A 16,585-nucleotide genomic window follows, 5' to 3' on the forward strand; every position below is an offset into this window, starting at 1 on the left:
TCGAAATAAATTATTCTTACTGACTGCCTTGCAAAGGGAGAAACAACAACTGACGAGTACTAGGTCAAGCTCGCAGGATCGACTGAACGCAAAAAATACTTGAGAACTGGCCATTACTTTTATTTTACTTTTATAAGCCTTCGATCCTAAAGGTAAACAATATGCGTATTTACGAAAACGCGTCTTAGTTTGGGATGTTTCGGGTGGACGACTGCTGATTGTGGGAACCACGCCGACGACGGCGCAGTTCCCGTTATTGTTAAGGACAGCGTGGGTAATTTTCGACAGGTTATAAAGTCAGCGGCAGCGGCCGGGCGCTCCACCCAGAGGCGGAAGAGCGCTCTATGAGAGCAGCTGGGTACACTGCGAGAAGGGACTCCGTTTTGCCGCAGAGGTAAGTCAGCGACTACGCTACTCTTATTTTTATTTGTTTATTTCTTTACTTTGTCTTTTCAACACCGACCTTAAGGCCAGCAATAATTATAACTTTACAGAGACAGTGTAAATGTTTGACTTAAAGTGAGTTTGAACGCCCTATCCAGGCAATGTTAAATTTAGTGGCCAGGCTTCCCTGTATTTCAGGAACCACTGTAGCCATTGACAAGATACTTTTACCGGATGTTAAACTGTATGTTCTGAGTCTACTGAACTACAATAATTGCATTTCAGCCACTGCTTTCGGAAACACAATTTTTTAATTGCATGGTTAAAATTTTGTGTACGTTTTTCTACGTTATCCTAAATAATTTTGACTATAGATAATATTATGTTCTTCTTTTAGCTCAGTAGACTCAGGATATGTATGTTATTACTCTCTGAAAATTTGAATACTCTCAAGTTCTCTGATGCAGTTTGCTCCAGGATTAATTCCCATATGCTGTAGCACTATCACCCTACCAATGTTCCCATCATTAACAGCAATAACAGCATCACTGACCCCCCACTTTAATGTCTTCACCAACAAAAACAAGTTTTTTTAAGCGAGTCCATATAAGATTATTGAACGACTCACTGGGATTTTGAGTCTGACTTTTCAGACACTTCTTCAGTAATTCAGAATTTGCCAGGTCTCTCTAAATAGGTTTTATGATATTCGTGACTGCTGCTGGGATGTAATGTTTATGGCTGTATGAACAGTTTGAGTACTGGGCATTGCAGTAATTGCACCACGAATCAGGTCCACGAGGGCAAAGGTGTGTACTAGTTTTTCATCAGTTTACAGTCGCAATGTTTCTCTCTATTCGAAAATCTATTATCATTAAACCCACGTTTCTTAAAAACACTCCGTTTTGGCGTAATACTTTACTTTTTGAGAGATTTACCAACCTATTCGTCACTTTTTCTCGGAAAAACGTTAGCACTTCGACATACAACGCATGTTTATACTATGAAACGATACGATACTGTTTTTGACAGTGCTACCAATACAAACACGTAATTTAACCTTTATAACACAGCAATCCACAGTCTTCTACATAAAAAATTAACGATTTTATTAGATGCACGTAAAAATTTTAACGTTTTCAACCGGTGTAGATTATATTTAAAAAAATAAAATAAAATACTTCCCACGTGAGTTTTTAAGTGATATATACATCATTTTATTCGGAAAACTGCAAATTTTATAATGAGATAAAAATCCAGAAATGTGAAAAAAATGTCCTTTCCAACTACGGTTAGGGTAAACTGACTGAATAATATTAATAAACAGGGAAAACTTCTTACGATCACGAACAGGCTTTCGGCTTCTTAGGCCATCCTCAGACAAAGATAAAATGACGTGCTGCTTACACAGATATTATTTAAACAGAAGATACAAATGGCACAAAAACGAAGTTGCGTATAGTGTTTAATATGTAAGCATTACATTTTTTGTCGCAGAGAAATAGATACATTAACTAAAAAAGGAAATGAAAGTTTTTGATGTGGAGAGACATTTATCAACTTATGAAAAATAAAGTTGAATTTACGGTTTTAATCTATTACTTGCACCTAAAACTTAATTTAACAAAGCGAAAAAAAAAATCGAGTTCGGTCATTTATTACTAAGCTCGCATTCTGTGTCATACTCTTGCCGATTTCTAGTAGGATTAACTTTCTGCTTTTTTAGCAGAGTGTAAGACATCCTCTTTTCTTAACAGAACGTAAAACTACGCATGAAGATGACCCTGCTGGAAATCAACAAACATGACACAGAATGTATTAAATGTCCAAATTCAGTTTCTTTTTCCCCGCTGCAGAATTAAGTTTTAGTTCCCAATAACAGATTGAAATGGCAAATTCAACTTTATTTTTCATCATTGTGAAACGTATCTCCACATAAAATTCTTTATGTTTCATGTTTGGTAATGTACCTGTTTCTGTGTTACGAAGAACTGTAATTCTTTCCTATGCAAACACTACATGTCATCATTTTTGTATCTTCTGTGTAAGTGATATTCGTGTAAGTCGCACTTCATTGTGTTTGTGTTTTAGCGACATCCAGTTGCCACCTGGAGATGGCCTAAGAAGCCGCAATCCAGTTCGTGACCAAATAACTTTGCACAATATTAGGAAGTGTTTCTATTTAATTTTATTATCATCTTCTGCCAAGCACAGACGGGGAATTAAGTTAACCACAGAATAAGTGTTGCGTTATGGAAACGACAATATACTGAGGAAATTATATTACACACGATTCTATTCATACAAAAGTTTGATGTGTAGTACCTTAATCAACTTAGTTCGAGTGTACATGTACAAGTTTCCAGTTTAAAAAAAAAGTATGCAAAGTTACAATGGTTTCACTACAAAGCTTAAATCTATGTAATCAGGTACTTTTAAGTATTTCGCTATCAGATTGTACCTATTTACATTGAATCTGTAGAGTAAGGAGGTAATACTTGTAGCCCAGATCACGTAAGAAACAGATTGACCGTCCGTACGGCGGAACAGGCAACCGTAAAAATAGTTTTCCCGTCGGTCAACAGATGTCTCAGGCGACGCTACAATGCTAGCTGACCTGTCCATGTCGCGGAATTGGCAATGCTGTATCTTCGGTGACGTGAATGACGCTGGTTTGTGTTCGGCTAGAGCGTTGCGCGCGAAATGCATTCGTCACACAGCTGACTGTAGACCATGATCGGCTATGGTTTTTCCCGAGTTTTCAATCGAAGAATGTAGATTAGCTCCTGTAATTCTACAAACCAGGTTTATTTCTACTATAGGGATAATTCTCACAATCATATGCGAAATTAAATAAATGAAAAGTAACACACAAATATTTCTCGTGAGTTACTGTTTAAATGCAGACTGTATTGCAGTCGCATAGGTTTTACACTCGCCTTCCATGCCGTCTATTTCCTTTTTGTTATACAGCTCTTCTGATACGCATTATGTTGGTAAAAAAGATCTCCACGTGCAGGTTAACACTAGAAAGTTTTCAAAACCTCAACGTCTTTCAAATATAATCCGTTAATTTACTGACAAGCTCTGTAAGCGTTCTTGAGTATAACCACATTTTGCATTTGCTTACTGTTAGTTGTAAACGAATATAATTTCATGTACGCACTTAACAACGATATCTTCGAAAAAAATAAATATTGTGAAACTTTAAATATCGTGAGTAAAAAAAAATTCTGTGAGGGTAAATATCTTAACTTTGCAGTCAGCACATGTACTATTGTCACATGCAGTACTATTTTGCTCAGATTTAACACATTACTTCTTTCTAATTAAACGTGGTAGAGTGATCAAGGAAAGGCAACGAAAATTATTTGTGCAGCCTAACGGAGAATCTTTATTTGGTACTTAAATACAATATGAATAAACTACATATTTTTTATAATTTTCAGGCCGGCCGGAGTGGCCGAGCGGTTAAAGGCGCTACAGTCTGGAACCGCACGACCGCTACGGTCGCAGGTTCGAATCCTGCCTCGGGCATGGATGTGTGTGATGTCCTTAGGTTAGTTAGGTTTAAGTAGTTCTAAGTTCTAGGGGACTTATGACCACAGCAGTTGAGTCCCATAGTGCTCAGAGCCATTTGAACCATTTTTATAATTTTCAGTTTTGAGACAGTTCTACTACACTCGTCTTTGAACATTTAAAAAAGTCCAAATCGCAGCAAAGATTTCATTTAAAAATTATATGATATGATTCTTGTACAGGAAGGGCTGCCACGTTATATCAGAACATACAGGGTGTTTCAAAAATGACCGGTATATTTGAAACGGCAATAAAAACTAAACGAGCAGCGATAGATATACACCGTTTGTTGCAATATGCTTGGGACAACAGTACATTTTCAGGCAGACAAACTTTCGAAATTACAGTAGTTACAATTTTCAACAACAGATGACGCTGCGGTCTGGGAAGCTCTATAGTACGATATTTTCCACATATCCACCATGCGTAGCAATAATATGGCGTAGTCTCTGAATGAAATTACCCGAAACCTTTGACAACGTGTCTGGCGGTATGGCTTCACATGCAGATGAGATGTACTGCTTCAGCTGTTCAATTGTTTCTGGATTCTGGCGGTACACCTGGTCTTTCAAGTGCCCCCACAGAAAGAAGTCACAGGGGTTCATGTCTGGCGAATAGGGAGGCCAATCCACGCCGCCTCCTGTATGTTTCGGATAGCCCAAAGCAATCACACGATCATCGAAATATTCATTCAGGAAATTAAAGACGTCGGCCGTGCGATGTGGCCGGGCACCATCGTGCATAAACCACGAGGTGTTCGCAGTGTCGTCTAAGGCAGTTTGTACCGCCACAAATTCACGAAGAATGTCCAGATAGCGTGATGCAGTAATCGTTTCGGATCTGAAAAATGGGCCAATGATTCCTTTGGAAGACATGGCGGCCCAGACCAGTACTTTTTGAGGATGCAGGGACGATGGGACTGCAACATGGGGCTTTTCGGTTCCCCATATGCGCCAGTTCTGTTTATTGACAAAGCCGTCCAGGTAAAAATAAGCTTCGTCAGTAAACCAAATGCTGCCCACATGCATATCGCCGTCATCAATCCTGTGCACTATATCGTTAGCGAATGTCTCTCGTGCAGCAATGGTAGCAGCGCTGAGGGGTTGCCGCGTTTGAATTTTGTATGGATAGAGGTGTAAACTCTGGCGCATGAGACGATACGTGGACGTTGGCGTCATTTGGACCGCAGCTGCAACACGGCGAACGGAAACCCGAGGCCGCTGTTGGATCACCTGCTGCACTAGCTACGCGTTGCCCTCTGTGGTTGCCGTACGCGGTCGCCCTACCTTTCCAGCACGTTCATCCGTCACGTTCCCAGTCCATTGAAATTTTTCAAACAGATCCTTTATTGTATCGCTTTTCGGTCCTTTGGTTGCATTAAACCTCCGTTGAAACCTTCGTCTTGTTGCAACAACACTGTGTTCTAGGCGGTGGAATTCCAACAACAGAAAAATCCTCTGTTCTAAGGAATAAACCATGTTGTCTACAGCACACTTGCACGTTGTGAACAGCACACGCTTGCAGCAGAAAGATGACGTACAGAATGGCGCACCCACAGACTGCGTTGTCTTCTATATCTTTCACATCACTTGCAGCGCCATCTGTTGTTGAAAATTGTAACTACTGTAATTTCGAAAGTTTGTCCGCCTGAAAATGTACTGTTGTCCCAAGCATATTGCAACAAACGGTGTATTTCTATCGCTGCTCGTTTAGTTTTTATTGCCGTTTCAAATATACCGGTCATTTTTGAAACACCCTGTAAGATCGACAAAATGTATATAGGATCGAATGCTTAGGGCTCTTCATTAATTCTTACTCGTAACTAATTTATTGATTTACCTGAATTTAAAATCCACTCGCATAACCTTTCTTTATCTTTGATGGGAAATCTGAACATTTTTAATTCGGGATTTGTTCGTCTACTCCTTCCACAGTTGATATACTCGCAGGTCCTCGGCATGACGACTCGATCCACTACCACTGGTATGTCAGAAACAGCTGTACTTCACAGACGCCAAATAGTGGAAAGCTGCACGCGTTCGGCCGATGTTGCCACATATTTCACAAAACGGAGTGCCATCTAGTGGTTGATTCCACAAGTAAGGGCGCGACGCTGTTGCCGCCTGGTGGCCATTCCCTGACAAGGGTTGCCTGCTAGACCAAGCGATCGGGCAATCTGTTTCTTATGTGATCTGGGCTTGTAGCTAGTGGAAACCCCTTAGCAACTAGTTTCCTGTCCGCGTACCACTATTATATGATTCATATCGTCTATGTCAGTTTGACCCTGATCACGAATTCCAAAAATTAGAATTGTTATTCGCTGTTAATGTACAGGGTAACATGACGTTTACTTAGCTTCGCGTAGTCGCATCACGGTCGAGATGTCCAATTGTATGGTCGCTTGGTTTCTACCCATGTGTCGATGAGATACATACCATTCACCATTCTAGTCATGCTAAGAAGCTTTCTGATCGTATGTGTAGAGGGGTTGTTGTTAGTCCGAACTGTCCGTTTCGTTAGGAGGTCGACTATTACGTAATGTAAAATTCCAGAAGATCCCTTTATTCACATAAAATAGATGTCTACGTCATTTTTCCTTACTTACATGATAGTCTCCAATACATCCGAAATACCCTGTCCTTCAATCTGCTTATCGAATTTTGGATTTTACAATTTCTACAGAAGTCTTTGGGAGCCTATGTGTATCTGTATCTGTATTCCATAATAGATGATCTCCCATATGGCCAGTAGTTCTGGTGTGTAGATGGAAGATTCAGGCGAAAATGCGATAATATAATAGATGCCATTAGAGCTGCAGAAGAAGGCGTGTCATATTCTATCTTCTGTTTTAAAGCTATTTGTGTATGTACAAGGGTACTGTGGACAGTATAGTTCAATAACCTGCTCTAAGTGGGAACCGATGTTCTTCCCGTTTCTTATGTCGTGCGACAAGTATGATGTTGTTGTTGTGGTCTTCAGTCCTGAGACTGGTTTGATGCAGCTCTCCATGCTACTCTATCCTGTGCAAGCTTCTTCATCTCCCAGTACCTACTGCAGCCTACATCCTTCTGAATCTGCTTAGTGTATTGATCTCTTGGTCTCCCTCTACGATTTTTACCCTCCACGCTGCCCTCCAATGCTAAATTTGTGATCCCTTGATGCCTCAAAACATGTCCTACCAACCGATCCCTTCTTCTAGTCAAGTTGTGCCACAAACTTCTCTTCTTCCCAATCCTATTCAATACCTCCTCATTAGTTACGTGATCTACCCACCTTATCTTCAGCATTCTTCTGTAGCACCACATTTCGAAAGCTTCTATTCTCTTCTTGTCCCAACTGGTTATCGTCCATGTTTCACTTCCATACATGGCTACACTCCATACAAATACTTTCAGATACGACTTCCTGACACTTAAATCTATACTCGATGTTAACAAATTTCTCTTCTTCAGAAACGATTTCCTTGCCATTGCCAGTCTACATTTTATATCCTCTCTACTTCGACCATCATCAGTTATTTTACTCCCTAAATAGCAAAACTCCTTTACTACTTTAAGTGTCTCATTTCCTAATCTAATCCCCTCAGCATCACCCGATTTAATTTGACTACATTCCATTATCCTCGTTTTGCTTTTGTTGATGTTCATCTTATATCCTCCTTTCAAGACACTGTCCATTCCATTCAACTGCTCTTCCAAGTCTTTTGCTGTCTCTGACAGAATTACAATGTCATCGGCGAACCTCAAAGTGTTTGCTTCTTCTCCATGAATTTTAATAACTACTCCGAATTTTTCTTTTGTTTCCTTTACTGCTTGCTCAATATACAGATTGAATAACATCGGGGAGAGGCTAGAACCCTGTCTCACTCCTTTCCCAACCACTGCTTACCTTTCATGCCCCTCGACTCTTATAACTGCCATCTGGTTTCTGTACAAATTGTAAATACCCTTTCGCTCCCTGTATTTTACCCCTGCCACCTTCAGAATTTGAAAGAGAGTATTCCAGTTAACGTTGTCAAAAGCTTTCTCTAAGTCTACAAATGCTAGAAACGTAGGTTTGCCTTTTCTTAATCTTTCTTCTAAGATAAGTCGTAAGGTTAGTATTGCCTCACGTGTTCCAACATTTCTACGGAATCCAAACTAATCTTCCCCGAGGGCCGCTTCTACCAGTTTTTCCATTCGTCTGTAAAGAATTCGCGTTAGTATTTTGCAGCTGTGACTTATTAAACTGATAGTTCGGTAATTTTCACATCTGTCAACACCTGCTTTCTTTGGTATTGGAATTATTATATTCTTCTTGAAGTCTGAGGGTATTTCGCCTGTCTCATACATCTTGCTCACCAGATGGTAGAGTTTTGTCATGACTGGCTCTCCCAAGGCCATCAGTAGTTCTAATGGAATGTTGTCTACTCCCGGGGCCTTGTTTCGACTTAGGTCTTTCAGTGCTCTGTCAAACTCTTCACGCAGTATCTTAACTCCCATTTCATCTTCATCTACATTCTCTTCCATTTCCATAATACTGTCCTCAAGTACATCGCCCTTGTATAAACCCTCTATATACTCCTTCCACCTTTCTGCCTTCCCTTCTTTGCTTAGAACTGGGTTGCCATCTGAGCTCTTGATATTCATACAAGTGGTTCTCTTCTCTCCAAAGGTCTCTTTAATTTTCCTGTAGGCAGTATCTATCTTACCCCTAGTGAGACAAGCCTCTACATCCTTACATTTGTCCTCTAGCCATCCCTGCTTAGCCATTTTGCACTTTCTGTCGATCTCATTTTTGAGACGTTTGTATTCCCTTTTGCCTGCTTCATTTACTGCATTTTTATATTTTCTCCTTTCATCAATTAAGTTCAATATTTCTTCTGTTACCCAAGGATTTCTATTAGCCCTCGTCTTTTTACCTACTTGATCCTCTGCTGCCTTCACTACTTCATCCCTCAGAGCTACCCATTCTTCTTCTACTGTATTTCTTTCCCCCATTTCTGTCAATTGTTCCCTTATGCTCTCCCTGAAACTCTCTACAACCGAAACTCTCTATAACCTCTGGTTCTTTCAGTTTATCCAGGTCCCATCTCCTTAAATTCCCACCTTTTTGCAGTTTCTTCAGTTTCAATCTGCAGTACATAACCAAGAGATTGTGGTCAGAATCCACATCTGCCCTGGAAATGTCTTACAATTTAGAACCTGGTTCCTAAATCTCTGTCTTACCATTATATAATCTATCTGCTACCCATTAGTATCTCCAGGATTCTTCCAGGTATACAACCTTCGTTTATGATTCTTGAACCAAGTGTTAGCTATGATTAAGTTATGCTCTGTGCAAAATTCTACAAGGCGGCTTCCTCTTTCATTTCTTCCCCCCAATCCATATTCACCTACTATGTTTCCTTCTCTCCCTTTTCCTACTGACGAATTCGAGTCACCCATGACTATTAAATTTTCGTCTCCCTTCACTACCTGAATAATTTATTTTATCTCGTCATACATTTCATTAACTTCTTCATCATCTGCAGAGCTAGTTGGCATATAAACTTGTACTACTGTAGTAGGCATGGGCTTTGTGTCTATCTTGGCCACAATAATGCGTTCACTATGCTGTTTGTAGTAGCTAACCCGCACTCCTATTTTTTTATTCATTATTAAACCTACTCCTGCATTACCCCTATTTGATCCGAATGGGGGACTATTTTACCTCCGGAATATTTTACCCAAGAGGACGCCATCATCATTTAATCATACAGTAAAGCTGCATGTCCTCAGGAAAAATTACGGCTGTAGTTTCCCCTTGCTTTCAGCCGTTCGCAGTACCAGCACAGCAAGGCCGTTTTGGTTAATGTTACAAGGCCAGATCAGTCAATCATTCAGACTGTTGCCCCTGCAACTACTGAAAAGGCTGCTGCCCCTCTTCAGGAACCACATGTTTGTCTGGCCTCTCAACAGAGACCCCTCCGTTGTGGTTGCACCTACGGTACGGCCATCTGTATCGCTGGGGCACGCAAGCCTCCCCACCAACGGCAAGGTCCATGGTGCGACAAGTATGATATTGAAGCTGTAATAAAGATGTCAACCTGATACAGAAAGCAAGGTACTTCGTGGCCTACAGAAATACTGGGAAGCGATTTCGCCATTTATCGTAGCTTCTTAGTAGCAAAGGAGTACGGTTTGTGCTTTTCTTGTGAGACGGTTGTGTTAGTCTCCAGTATTTAGTCATTGCCTTTATCGAGTTATGGTCGGATATCGATCGACTCAAAAGAAATGTAGCTAACAACATCTGTCTTTCTATTTTTAGTGGTATTTCGGAAGTATCCACAAACAGTCCGTCGATGGGAGTTGATTTCTTGCTTCCAAGGATTAAGCAGAACACCCTATGATGGAGAACATCTAATTTCTGTGAAGTAGATTTTGGAGCGCTGCCGAATACGATGCTTCCTTAGTCCAAGACAAAGCGGGTCAAGATCTTATATAGAATCAAAAGTATAGTCGGCTCCGCTCCCCACCAGATCTAAGCAGTTGTTATTAATATATTCATACTATTTTAACCTTGTTTGTTAGGTACTCAGTACAATAATTTCACGTTAGTTCTCAGCCAAAGTAGACTCCAAGTAGCATAGCATGCAACTGTATGAGAAATTTGTATCGATCATGATGTATTTATGTTGATAAGTGATTACGCATTTTTCAGCATATGGACATTGCTGGCGATAGAGTAAGTCCACTGCCCACTCCCATTTGGCAAGGATCTCATGTGCATCGTTTAGCCATGAACTTTGTCACTCAAAAACATTGTGAATGGGTGGGTGTATCTACAAACGTCGTCCACGTGCTGAAGAGCTTTGGTGCTGGGACTAAATACAGTCTCTAGATTGGCGACGTACAGGGCGTACAATGAGGGCTGTACCCTGTGGAAAGCTGTGTGTCGTTGTAGTATACTCTACAACAGCTAAGGAAACCATACGTATTCCGTAAAATTTCATCCGGAACATGGAGAATTCCTGTTTTTTAATTAGCTCTTGTATCATGACATTATCATACGCTCTCGAAAAATCTATAAATAAAGCCGTCAAATACTCGTTACGCTTCTTCAGCGTTTGGTCCTAGGGATGTGATATGAGGTTTCACTCTGTTCCGTTCCATACTGCATGCATATACAGGGAGTTTAAAAAATGTGTCGAATACTTTGAGAGGTGGTAGTACTCACCGAAACAAGAAAAATAAGTCCAATAAACATGGGTCCAGAAAAGACATTGAAGACGTGACCCTGTAGTGTTCCCACATCGTTGATTGGCGTGGCGTAGACCAATTCCTTCAAGTGTCACCATAATCAAAAGTCTATGGGACTGAGGTCTGGGGAACGACCAGGTCAAAGTGTGCCCCCCACCTCACCCCCTTCCCCAACTAACCCAGCGGTCCTGAAATGTCTGCGTGAAATGTTCGCTCGCATTGTGACGGAAGTGTGCTGGTGCGCCATCATGCATGGACCACATTTGTATTCGTTGCAGCAATGGCACAGCTCCCAGCAAGGTAGGCAATACATTATTGAGAAAGTCCAGATAATGCGCCCCAGTTAGCCTTTGCGGTAGCAAGTATGGCCCTATTAATCTTTCACCAAGAATGACTGCCTATACGTTGATTGAGAATCGGTGTTGATATCCTATTTCCTGAATTACTTGGGGATTTACATCTGCCCATGCATGATGGTTATGGAAATTCACGACACCATCTCTTGTGAATCCTGCCTCGTCAACAAGTAAAATTTTCGATGTGAGCAGTGGATTTGCGACACTCATTGAGAGAACCCCCGATAGTGAGACACGCCTTCTGCTGCTGTTAATCGTCGCATTCTGTTCCCAGCAGTTTCTTCCTCCAAACGTAGTACACGCTCCTCCATGTCAGGCGTGTGGACTGTGGGGGTCGTCCAATGCGTCTTCCGAGGAGCAAGGCTACCTGCGTCCCTCAGACGCCGTAAAAGTCTACCAAACAGCTTATCGGAACACTCTGCACTATGGATATTTTTCAGTGTAGAGGGCGCGCACTCGCAGGCTACGTCCATTTGCTATACCATAGCCAAGTATCATATCCACCTTTTCACTTGTCGATAAGTAGGCTTCGATTGCTAACAAGTGGTGGAGAGAGAAAATATACATGTACTACACCATTTGTACATATAAACAGCGCAATAACAGTAAATACATAAGTGAACCCGCGTTTAAAAGAAGGTAAAACTCCATGATACATAACGAGGGTTGACAGTACTGTACAATAAGGCACACAAACACAACGAAAACTAACGTAGCCTACAACACGACTCGAACCACACAACTGGTTACAGACTCCTAATCGTAGATAGAGGCGGGCCGTTGTGATCGAGCGGTTCTAGGCGCTTCAGTCCGGAACCGCACGACTGCTACGGTCGCAGGTTCGAATCCAGCCTCGGACATGGATGTGTATGATGTCCTTAGGTTAGTTAGGTTTAAGTAGCTCTTAAGTTCCAGGAGACTGATGACCTCAGATGTTAAGTCCCATAGTGCTCAGAGCCATTTGAACCATTTCGTAGAAAGAGTGAGTAAGAAATCATAATACCGTGGCGACACATATGACGGTGATCTAGTGCAACGACTATGCTAATATCCGCAACCAAGTGTCGCGCAGCCGCTTGTATAAACATGTGTTTATCTCGGAAAGTATGCATTTTCGGACCCATGTTTATTGGACTTATTTTTCTTGTTTCGGTGAGTACTACTACCTCTCAAAGTATTCAACTTTTTTTTCTTTTTTTTAACATGCTGTACAGGTAGCCTCATTCATACACGATCTCTCCCGCTCTGATTTTGTGAATTCCGTGTTAATGCGAAACGGAAAAGAAACGTACGCAGGTAGCTTTGTTCCAGTGTCAACTAAGACATCATATTAAAAAAAATTTAAAGATAGTAACAACCAGCGCTTTTTTTCTAAAAAAAAAAGTTTGAGGGTACTCCGACATGTTATATAATGCAGCGAAAATTAGTTATAACAGAAGCATGGGATACAACCCGTCTGCTTTTAGCCATGACGTCATCAACATGTCGAATTACAAGAATAAATAAATAAATAAATAAAATGGTATCGGACTCTTCAGTTGACTATACAGCTCATATGAAGCAGGCGATACCGAGAAACATACAAGAGAAAGTGGTATCCAACACTTCACTTTACATCACCTCAAATGAAACATGCGATTTGAGCGTACGCATACCCGTTTAGTACTACCATCGCCCAATATTAGCGGGAGAAGGCACTACATGCTTGTCAAACTGGCTGCCAGTGATACAGTCGTCGAAAACGGTTGCCGCAGCTTAGAAATGCTTGGAACAGTCCATGACATCGGCTTTCCCACCAAAAACTGCATGGTATCGTTCGTATTGCAATTACCAACACGAAAAAGTGAAATAAAAAATTAACGTCCGTGAAATAAATCTTTGGCGCTCTTCCAAGTTCTGAACATCTTAAAAAAATTACTTTGTCGACGAAAAAGTTTAGGGGTACGTATCCCCCAGCATTCCCCCAGAAAAATAGCACTGGTAACAACACTAAAGTCGATCAGTATAACATTGACTACTATCGTATGATATTTAATTACAAAATATACACTCCTGGAAATCGAAATAAGAACACCGTGAATTCATTGTCCCAGGAAGGGGAAACTTTATTGACACATTCCTGGGGTCAGATACATCACATGATCACACTGACAGAACCACAGGCACATAGACACAGGCAACAGAGCATGCACAATGTCGGCACTAGTACAGTGTATATCAACCTTTCGCAGCAATGCAGGCTGCTATTCTCCCATGGAGACGATCGTAGAGATGCTGGATGTAGTCCTGTGGAACGGCTTGCCATGCCATTTCCACCTGGCGTGAGCGGAAGACGGCCTAACGGTGTGCGGGACCGTAGCCCAGCTTCATGGAGACGGTTGCGAATGGTCCTCGCCGATACCCCAGGAGCAACAGTGTCCCTAATTTGCTGGGAAGTGGCGGTGCGGTCCCCTACGGCACTGCGTAGGATCCTACGGTCTTGGCGTGCATCCGTGCGTCGCTGCGGTCCGGTCCCAGGTCGACGGGCACGTGCACCTTCCGCCGACCACTGGCGACAACATCGATGTACTGTGGAGACCTCACGCCCCACGTGTTGAGCAATTCGGCGGTACGTCCACCCGGCCTCCCGCATGCCCACTATACGCCCTCGCTCAAAGTCCGTCAACTGCACATACGGTTCACGTCCACGCTGTCGCGGCATGCTACCAGTGTTAAAGACTGCGATCGAGCTCCGTATGCCACGGCAAACTGGCTGACACTGACGGCGGCGGTGCACAAATGCTGCGCAGCTAGCGCCATTCGACGGCCAACACCGCGGTTCCTGGTGTGTCCGCTGTGCCGTGCGTGTGATCATTGCTTGTACAGCCCTCTCGCAGTGTCCGGAGCAAGTATGGTGGGTCTGACACACCGGTGTCAATGTGTTCTTTTTTCCATTTCCAGGAGTGTATATGTTGTGTATGAAAAAAGAGAAGACCAAGTTCATTTGCACTAAATCCGACATTCAGTAACTGAACACAAAATACGGGCATATCAAACGAGTTCCACAAATATCTCGGTGAGATCTTAGAACCAACAGGGTTGGAAAAGGAACCAGAGAAAGTTCGGTTACAAAAGCTCAAACCAGTATACGGGAAACCGCGTGAAATCTACAACAAGAAATGCATGTCCATTCATACAAAGATCAAACATTATAATACAGTGATTAAACCTGAAGTGTTGTATGCGAGTGAAACATTGGTACTTAATAGAAAAGGCGATCTGGAGAACATCTTGAAGGAGGAAAGAAAGATCATGAGGAAAATGCTGGGACCAGATAAAACAGAAGAGGGATACAGAATCAAATCGCGCAAAGCAACAGAATACTGTCCAACCTTGCCGCAGATATCAGGAAACGAAGGTCGAAATTCTATGGACACATTCATAGACTCCCATCTTCAAGGCTAACTGGCAAGATTTTGACATACACTGCAAAACTGAAGAACATTCCATGGATAGAAGAAGTCAAATATGACATGGAAAAGTCACAGATAGGAACATCGGACATACTAGACAGGAAACTTCACCGCCACAAGATAAATAGATGGATAGTAAAGCCAGAGAATGAAGTCCCAAAAGATCAGGGACCAAGTGGTCAGAAGAAAGGAAAGAAGCACATAGCGAAAGAATGAAAGCTATATGGGCTATTAGAAAGGCGAATCAATAATGTAATGCGTCTTCCGACAGGGTCCATACGCACATAATAAATAAAAAACGATACTAGGTTGCCTGCTTGAATTTTGTGAATAGACGTGCTTACTTGTCTCATTCACAAAATTCAACCATAGCGACATTTCTCTACAGCTCCTTTACATGGGTAAAACTAATTTGTTCTTCAGATTCTCAAAGATTATTTCACCATTGTTAACTCCGAAATGTTCGACGCTCGCTATTACAGTTACTTTAATATTTCATTATAAGTTTATATGTAATAATTACGGGATTGTAATAATTACGGGATCTGAAACTTAACTTGTGCTCATATCATTTCGTTACCTTCGCATCCGAGAGCGGTCCCTCAGGAAACTGAACAAAAATTGCAGGAAAAGCTTCAGATCTTTAGCTTGATTCTATATGAATGCTATTTGCAATACAACTTTTTAATACATGGAAATATTTAAGTTTCAACAAAAATATCAGCTCTTTTGCTGGTCAGTTATTCGCTAGTATATACAAACACAGGTATTTCCAACAGTATTGATGATTTTCTTTATATTTCTACAAATATTTTGAAAAGTTTTTGGATTTCCTTATGTTATGATGCACGAGAGTCCTTGTTTACTCAGTTATAGGCTGGAATTAAGAGTCCAGTTAAAGGAAACATCACATACGTTATTTTAATATTGCTTTCCGTTTTTTTGCATTCAAATCAGTGAGTGCATACACTATGACATTGAGTGTTGGCGTTCTGGTAATTGATGTTGGTGAGACGAGCAGGCTCCCGGTCAAAGGTAGTGTGGGTTGAAGCCAGTACCTCCGAATGTGGACCAGTATCGTTGTGTGCAGGTCGGGGTGTTGTCAGGTGACATCAGGTCTCAGGATACATTATGTTCTCCTACAGCAGGCCAAGCAGCTCACAAAACACGGACTGACATGAAACATTTGTGTCATTACTACAGAATATTTGGTTTTTTGTCATGTTGGACCTAGAGAAAATTTCATTAGTACATTCACAATACATACACAGATATATAATATTATACATCACAACTGTTTATTGGCACTGCCTCTTAATTTGTCGTTGTTGCTCACAGCCGGCCGGAGTGGCCGTGCGGGTCTAGGCGCTACGGTCGCAGGTTCGAATCCTGCCTCGGGCATGGATGTGTGTGATATCCTTAGGTTAGTTAGGTTTAATTAGTTCTAAGTTCTAGGCGACTGATGACCTCAGAAGTTAAGTCGCATAGTGCTCAGAGCCATTTTTTTGTTGCTCACATAATATGTTTCCTCTGTATCGATTACTGCCTATTTGCGCAATGTGGAATTGTCTTTCTTGAGCCTAAATGATATAGA

General features: G+C 41.5%; 1 protein-coding gene across 1 annotated transcript in view; it reads left to right on the top strand.

Moving 5' to 3' along the window:
* Positions 1–342: 342 nt before the first annotated feature.
* LOC126252296 (fatty acid synthase-like) overlaps positions 343–16,585 on the top strand; it is a 110,415-nt gene continuing 94,172 nt past the window's right edge. Inside the window, exon 1 of the mRNA XM_049953178.1 lies at positions 343–394. The gene's annotated coding sequence lies outside the window, so the exon portion shown is untranslated. The remainder of the gene's footprint in view (positions 395–16,585) is intronic.

This window comes from Schistocerca nitens, chromosome 4, assembly GCF_023898315.1.
Source record: "Schistocerca nitens isolate TAMUIC-IGC-003100 chromosome 4, iqSchNite1.1, whole genome shotgun sequence".
Lineage (NCBI taxonomy): Eukaryota > Metazoa > Arthropoda > Insecta > Orthoptera > Acrididae > Schistocerca > Schistocerca nitens.